The following is an 8,543-nucleotide window of genomic DNA, read 5'->3' on the forward strand; positions in this document are numbered from 1 at the left end:
ATCTTTTAAAATACATGTTTATGTTGTTGTCTCTCGTGTTGGTTTGACCTCTTATCGACAAAATGTGCAAACTGAGATGTGTTTTTTAGAGGCATTATTCAAACATAATTTTTGGGCAATTTTGACAGCGCTTTAAAGGAACATCTGGGTGGGGGGGAGGTGCACATACATCTCGGTTTTAACATTTAGCCCTGGTTGCTACTTGTACTGCTTTCTCCTAAACTCACCTGGATCAGTGCTGTGATGCAATAATCAGGGACACGGTCTTCTTTTGAAAGTCAGTAAATGAAGCTGCTTCACGGACTGACCCCAAAACCTGCTGATAGAAGCTAGAACACATCAAGTGTAACTATGTTTTAGCACAAATGCTGTCAAAGTCTATTAAGGGTATATACTTTGACATGGTTCTGCTGTAGGACCATATCAGCTCCCTTTGTGCGTGTGTGTGTGTGTGTCAAAGGTATGCGGGGGGCCAGGTGAGGGGGTGGGGGGGAGTATTAGAGGCTTCCATCCCTTCATGTTGGATCATTGTTTGGCGAGGTGTGACTCGCCGGGGCGCTCCCTGCCACAGGCCGAGAAACATGTTTCTCATTTAATTCCGATTAAAAGTTTGGCTCCAAAAGAATGTACACTGTGTTTGGACTTACAGATACTGAAATAGAGCCATAGTAGAAAAATGAAAGAAGAAAAAAATAACAGGATCCTTTGGGTTTTATCAAAAGCACTTTGTTCTCCAAGTTGGCCATTTACTCAACAACTAAACAGACAGAGCTTGGGGATGGTTGTCTGTGGGACATCATCATCATCATCTCGCTCTCTCTCCTTCGATCGCTGTCCTGTCAGCTGATCATTGTTCGGCGTGTTGCTCCATTATTTCTGACAACAGAAGTGTCGCCGAGTTTTGGAAATTTGGTCCAATGAACAATCCAGGCGCCAGAGATGTTCTTTTGCTGGTGCTTTGGGGTTGCTGGACGTTTCAGTGAGGATGCTCTGAAATTTTGAGTTTCCCTTTGACACAAATAGGCTAACGTTACACACACTCGCGCAGATGCCCACCCACCTCCGCCGCGGTTTACTAAACGAGCGAACAAGAGAGATTGATTTAAGCCAACAATGACATGTGGGGCCAAGATGGGTTAAGTACGGGTTCCATGGTTACTGTGTGGGCATGGGCTTTGGCTGGGTGAAATCAGCGGGTCCCATGTAGGTTTTGTAGTATGAGTCCCACATAGGAAGCCCATATGAGCTGATTACATGGGCCCCATAAGGGACAGGCATGGGCCAATTGGGCATGGGTTTGAACTGAGAACACATATATGGGTCTTGAATGGCATATTTATGGTCCAAGTGGGCATGGGTTTGAACTGGGAACACATATATGGGTCTTGAATGGCACATTTATGGCACGAGTGGGCATGGGTTTGAACTGGGAAAGCATATATGGGTCCTGCATAGACGTTTTATGGGCCGAGTGGGCATAGGTTTAATCAGGGAACACATATATGGGTCCTGCATGGCATATTTATGGTCCAAGTGGGCATGGGTTTGAACTGGGAACACATATATGGGTCTTGAATGGGACATTTATGGGCCGAGTGTTCATGGGTTTGAACTGGGAAAGCATCTATGGGTCCTGCATAGAATTTTTATGGGCCATGTGGGCATGGGTTTGATCAGGGAACACATATATGGGTCCTGCATGGCATTTTTATGGGCCAAGAGGCCATGGGTTTGAACTGGGAACACATATATGGGTCCTGCATGGCAGAGGCGCAAAGTAACTATGTAGGCCTATTGAGTTATGTAATTACTTACTGTACAATTTTTAGTAACTTGTAGTAACTCTACATTTAGGCTAATCAAGCATGTTGAGATTGAGTAATTGTAACTCAATACATTTCAAGTCACGCTAGTAACCAAAGAACAAACATTGCATACATGTAGATCTTTCGCCAAAACAATCCATCAGTCATTTTTGTTAGTCATGCAGAAAATGAAAAATTTAACTTCCCAAAAATGTAAAAAACATCAAAATATGTCAAAATTTACGCTGTGTTGAATTATGCTGATTAGTGGACTCTCAGAAAGGTTGCAGACAAATAACTATGCTTGATATTATCGGCCGATATTGGCTTTAAAATTCAATATCGGTAAATATCGGTAAATATCGGTAAATATCGGTAAATATCGGTATCGGTTTTTGAAATGGTTTAAAATGACTAAAGTATGTCATTTTATACCTTATTGGAAAGCTTCTTTCCTCTCAAAGCGATTGCAGACAAAATGTGGGTGTGGGTTGTTAGCCAACCAGCATACACACAGGGTTTTTAGAGTAAATAAATTCTTGAGCAGGGCAGATCTAAGCCCCAATGAGTGGAATGAGTTGATTTTTTGTTCTTGTGTGGATATTTGTTTTCAGTTTACCTCAGTCAAAGAAATGTTCAGTTGGCATCTTCTCTCGAAGGGGTAGTAAGCACCGCACCCCAGTTAGCCTACCGGTTGCTGGCTAGTCCTTCAAAACATTAAAATCCCCAGTATCAAGGGAGTCATGGAACAGTGGGCAGTAAGCCTATAAACGATCATACGTTTCGGTATCTGTATCGGCTAATATCGGTATCGGAAATTAAGCATTGGAGAATATTGGTATATCGGTACAAAATCAATGTCAAGCATCCCTACAAATAACCCCATACGGTTATCCACATCCCATAGATGCCTGTCCCAATGGTCTATTTCATGGGTCACCAAACTAAGGCCCGCGGGCAGACTCAGGCCCGCCAATCCCCTTTGACCGGCCCCCTGCCCTTCTGCCCCCCACTACCCCAAAAGTCTTCATGGCCAATTTTTTTTTTTAAATTGCTTTTTGGAAAATAATAACATGTCTGCATCTGGTATTTTTTTTATTTTTTATTTTAAAAATTGATATCAACTAGGCAGATGTTTCTTACCTTGACAGCTTTGATGTTAAAATATCTGTGGTATTTCAAATTTAAACAAAGTTTTAAGACTCGATTACTACTTTTGCAAACCACTAGTAAAGATAAACAAATATATGCCAGGAATCAAGTGTTGATATAGTAGTGTGGATATAGTAGTGGGGATGGCTGTGCCAGGCTAGTAATCTCTGCTACACAATGGTGGTCATTTTGGTCTGGGTCATACAATTCTGTTATATAGGTGACCTGGCCCCGCCCCCCCCCATCACAGTCAGGAACGATAATGTGGGCCCCAGAGAAAAAAGTTTGGTGACCCCTGGTCTATTTGATCAAATAAAACTCCGGGATCCTATTCGAAGTTTTACGGTACTTCATTTTTGAAGATGAGGCCAAATAGCTCACAGACAGCTAGTCCCTTTATGGACATGAATATGATGCATTTATTACCTCTTAGGAAATTGTAATTCAATATTTGTTAGAAAAGGACTTGCAGGAGGCCTCATCATCAATCTGTCTTCCACTTCTGTGTTGATAGATGTCCTTGGACCAAGGAGTAGCATGTGTTTCTATCAAGGTGTAGCTCATACACCAACTATGACTGATGTGTTGGCTGTAAAAGGTACAGTAGATCTGTTTGAGAAAAAAATGAGGGAAAAACACTTGTTTTGTATCTAATCAATTATTAATGATTAATAGATTGTTGGCATTTTAACTTTTGGTAAAGGAAAACACACATCCAGCCCTAGTCTGGAGAAGTGACGGTGGTTAAAAGTAACTAATACTCTGAGTATTTTTTTTTTTTTTTTTTTACAAATTGTACTTTTACTTGAGTATTTCTCTAACACCAGTACTTTTACTTGTAACAGAGTAATATTTTAGCAATGTAACAGTACTTGTACTTGAGTACAGATTTTCAGTACTCTTTCCGCCTGTTATGCACACAACACCTAATTAGGCTCATTCATAATGAAGCCAGTGGAGCTTTTAACATTTGTTAATTCTCTCAATTTACGACTTTTACTGTATGTAATTGTTATTTGGTCAGGCAGTTCTTAGGACATCTATAAGGGGCCTGTATGCAAAGGCCTTGTTTCGCGCTCAAAACGTTAGCAGTCCATTCGGAAAGCACTGCTGCTAGCTGTGACTTCAAGGAGAACTTCTATCAGACATTCACAAATTGAGGTAAGTTGAAATATTATTTTGCCAGAAAAATAACACTGCAGATTGTACAGTGGTCTGTATTTTTGGTTTGTGCTGTTTAATCTGATGTAGAATCTAACCAAAAGGAAAAACAGCGGGAGAGGTTGGACAATAATTAATATGTCACAATAGACGGAGCTCTGAAGCAGACCTGTGCGCCGCTTAGTGTTCGCTCTCTCTGGATAAAGACGAGCAGCAGCACAGACACCAGGGGCATCGGACCGGGGGTAAAACCAATACTGATTACCAGGGCCCAAGGGGAGAGAGGGCCCTTGAAAAGTCTGGAATATATTTTATTTTACCTGGATATTTGTATTTCCTAATAACATTTCATAATGCATATCAGATGAAATGTAAAGTTAGTGTATTGGCAGAATAACTTGGTTGATTGATTGACTATTTTGTATACAAAAAGGTCTCATCCCCCCTTGCTAATGTGCCAAATGGTTTAGTCCACCTGCATGCATTACGTTAGCTAGTTCGGTTGAGCGTCTGGTGGAGCGCAAACTTCTGCTGTAGAAATGTCTTTTCTCAAAGAAAGCCAAATCATGCTACCAAAAAGAAAGGAAAGACAGGAGGAGGAGAGAAAACAGAATGAGGGGAAACAATTGCTAACTGACTTCTTTTCAAAGAAAGGTGAGCACTAACTGGAAAAGAAATCCATGGTGCTTGTCAGGGACCAAGCAGTTAGGCATGAGGAGTCGCAAGGAGATTTCAAAAAAGGGGTTTTTATTTTACCCACAAAAAATTCTGACAACAAATAAAGATAAAGTTTGGGCCCTTAAAAGAGGTCAAACAAACTGAACTTAAGCTCTGAACATAACAAACTCAAAAATACAACTGACCTCCTATACAAGAAACAAAGGGGACTTATATACTGGGTGATCAGACCAGGTTTGACACCCAGGGGGAGACTAACAATAACACTAATATGTAAATTACAAATAACAAAAGAAAACAACTAAACACTTACTCCAAAAGAAATGTAATCTTAATTAACATTAACTGAATAAATGTACTAAAGAAAAATACAAATCAAAACTCAAATATCTTGAGGACAAATAAAGCTAACTCCCCCCTGACATAACAAGTAGTGGTAGAGTCCAATTTAGCCACCACCCCTATAAAGCTGCTATAGTTCCAGATGCCACCCCTTTGTCCCTGCAGCCTGCATGCCTCACTCCAGGGTGTGGAATCCGCAACACTGGTAAGCTCAAAGAAAACCGTTCTATTAGAAAACCAATCCAAAACTAATAAAGTATATATGTAAACCAAATCCAGTGCCCTGTAAGTTATTTAAAACTAAATAAATGTTTACAACAAAATATATAATGTGTCTGAAAAGATATAGAAACCAATCTTAAGGAAAACAGCATGAACTAAGATAAATGTGAGAGTATGAGGTTACCGCCTTTAAGATGGCTGTGTGGCCACGGCTGTGGCCATCACAGTGCTAAACTGCTTGAATATCTCCGTGACTGTTAGCGCTAAACGGACTGAGACAACCCATTGAAAGAGCAGAACATGCACATGAAACCCATTTCAGCCCCTTGTACCCTGTATCTCGTTCTTTCGGTCATGACCCAGCCTTCATGACCATAGGTGAGGGTAGGAACGAAAACTGACCGGTAGATCGAGAGCTTTGCCTTCTGGCTAAGCTCTCTTTTAAATCAACAGTGCGATAGATTGAATGCAATACCGCACCCGCTGCGCCGATTCTCCGACCAATCTCCCGCTCCATTGTCCCCTCACTCGCGAACACAACCCCAAGGTACTTGAACTCCTTCACTTGGGGTAAGGACTCATTCCCTACCTGGAGAAGGCATTCCATCGGTTTCCTGCTGAGAACCATGGCCTCAGATTTAGAGGTGCTGATCCTCATCCCAACCGCTTCACACTCGGTTGCGAACCGATCCAGTGAGTGCTGAAGGTCGCAGGCCGATGATGCCATCAGGACCACATCATCTGCAAAGAGCAGCGATGAGATCCCCAGCCCACCAAACTGCAACCCCTCCCCACCCCGACTACGCCTCGATATCCTGTCCATAAATACTACAAACAGGATTGGTGACAAAGCGCAGTCCTGGCGGAGGCCAACCCTCACCTGAAACGAGTCCGACTTACTACCGAGAACCCGGACACAGCTCTCGCTTTGGTTGTACAGAGATTGGATGGCCCTGAGAAGAGACCCCCTCACCCCATACTCCCGCAGCACCTCCCACAGTCCAGCACCTTGGAGTAGACTTTACCAGGGAGGCTGAGAAGTGTGATACTCCTATAATTGGCACACACCCTCTGGTCCCCCTTTTTAAAAAGGGGAACCACCACCCCAGTCTGCCACTCCTTTGGCACCGTCCCAGACTTCCACGCAATGTTGAAAAGGCGTGTCAACCAGGACAGCCCCTCCACACCCAGAGCCTTGAGCATTTCTGGACGGATCTCATCAATCCCCGGGGCTTTGCCACTGTGTAGTTGTTTGACTACATCAGTGACTTCCGCCTGGGAAATCGACGACAATCCCCCATTATCCTCCAGCTCTGCCTCTAACATAGAGGGCGTATTAGTCGGATTCAGGAGTTCCTCAAAGTGCTCCTTCCACCGCCCTATTACCTCCTCAGTTGAGGTCAACAGTGTCCCATCCTTACTGTACACAGCTTGGATGGTTCCCCGCCCCCCTCCTGAGGTGGCGAACAGTTTTCCAGAAGCACTTTGGTGCCGACCGAAAGTCCTTCTCCATGTCTTCTCCAAACTTCTCCCACACCCGCTGCTTTGCCTCTTTCACGGCAGAGGCTGCAGCCCTTCGGGCCCTTCGGTACCCTGCAACTGCCTCCGGAGTCCTCCGAGATAACATATCCCGGAAAGACTCCTTCTTCAGTCGGACGGCTTCCCTGACCACCGTGTGTCCACCACGGTGTTCGTGGGTTACCGCCCCTTGAGGCACCTAAGACCCTAAGACCACAGCTCCTCGCCGCAGCTTCAGCAATGGAAACTTTGAACATTGTCCACTCGGGTTCAATGCCCCCAGCCTCCACAGGGATGCACGAAAAGCTCCGCCGGAGGTGTGAGTTGAAAGTCTGTTGGACAGGGGCCTCCTCCAGACGTTCCCAATTTACCCGCACTACACGTTTGGGCTTACCAGGTCTGTCCAGAGTCTTCCCCACCCTCTGACCCAACTCACCACCAGATGGTGATCGGTTGACAGCTCTGCCCCTCTCTTCACCCGAGTGTCCAAAACATACGGCCTCAGATCAGATGAAACGATTATGAAATCGATCATTGACCTTGCCCTAGGGTGCTCTGGTACCAGGTACACTTAATAGCATCCCTATGTTCGAACATGGTGTTCGTTATAGACAATCCATGACTAGCACAGAAGTCCAACAACAAACAACCACTCTGGTTTAGATCATGGAGGCCGTTCCTCCCAATCACGCCTCTCCAGGTGTCTCCATCATTGCCCACGTGTGCGTTGAAGTCCCCCAGCAGAACAATGGAGTCCCCCACTGGAGCCCCATGCAGGACTCCAGTCAAGGTCTCCAAGAAGGCCGAATACTCCGAACTCCTGTTTGGTGCATATGCACAAACAACAGTCAGAGTTTTCCCCCCCACAACCCGCAGGCGTAGGGAGGCGACCCTCTCGTCCACCGGGGTAAACTCCAACACAGTGGCGCTCCGCCGGGGGCTTGTGAGTATCCCCACACCCGCCCGGCGCCTCACACCCTGGGCAACTCCGGAGAAGAAAAGAGTCCAACCCCTATCCAGGAGTATGGTTCCAGAACCAAGACTGTGCGTAGAGGTAAGCCCCACCAGATCTAACCGGTAGCGCTCCACCTCCCGCACCAGTTCCGGCTCCTTCCCCCACAGAGAGGTGACGTTCCACGTCCCCAGAGCCAGCGTCTGCTGCCCGGGTCTGGTCCGTCGAGGCCCCTGACCTTCACTGCCACCCATGTGGCATCGCACCCGACCCCAACGGTTCCTCCCACAGGTGGTGGGCCCATGGGATGGAGAGGGGAGTTGCCACGTAGCTTGTTCGGGCTGTGCCCGGCCGGGCTCGTGGCAAACCCGCCACCAGGCGCCGCCCGGCGAGCCCACCGTCTGGGCCTGGCTCCAGACGGGGCCCCGGCTTCCTCCGGGCAGGGTCACTCCATCTCTGCTTAGCTTTTTCATTGGGGTTTTTGAACCATTCTTTGTCTGGCCCCTCACCTGAGACCACTTTGCCTTGGGAGACCCTACCAGGAGCACAAAGCTCCAGACAACACAGCCCTCAGGTTCACAGAGACCCACAAACCTCTCCACCACGATAAGGTGATGGTTCACGGAGAGGTACCGGTATGTTGTGACATTTAAATTGTTTTTTAAAGATTGTTTGTTGTTCGATGTAACAATTTTGTATTAATGTATTTCTTT

The sequence above is a fragment of the Perca flavescens genome, chromosome 7, assembly GCF_004354835.1.
Source record: "Perca flavescens isolate YP-PL-M2 chromosome 7, PFLA_1.0, whole genome shotgun sequence".
Classification (NCBI taxonomy): domain Eukaryota; kingdom Metazoa; phylum Chordata; class Actinopteri; order Perciformes; family Percidae; genus Perca; species Perca flavescens.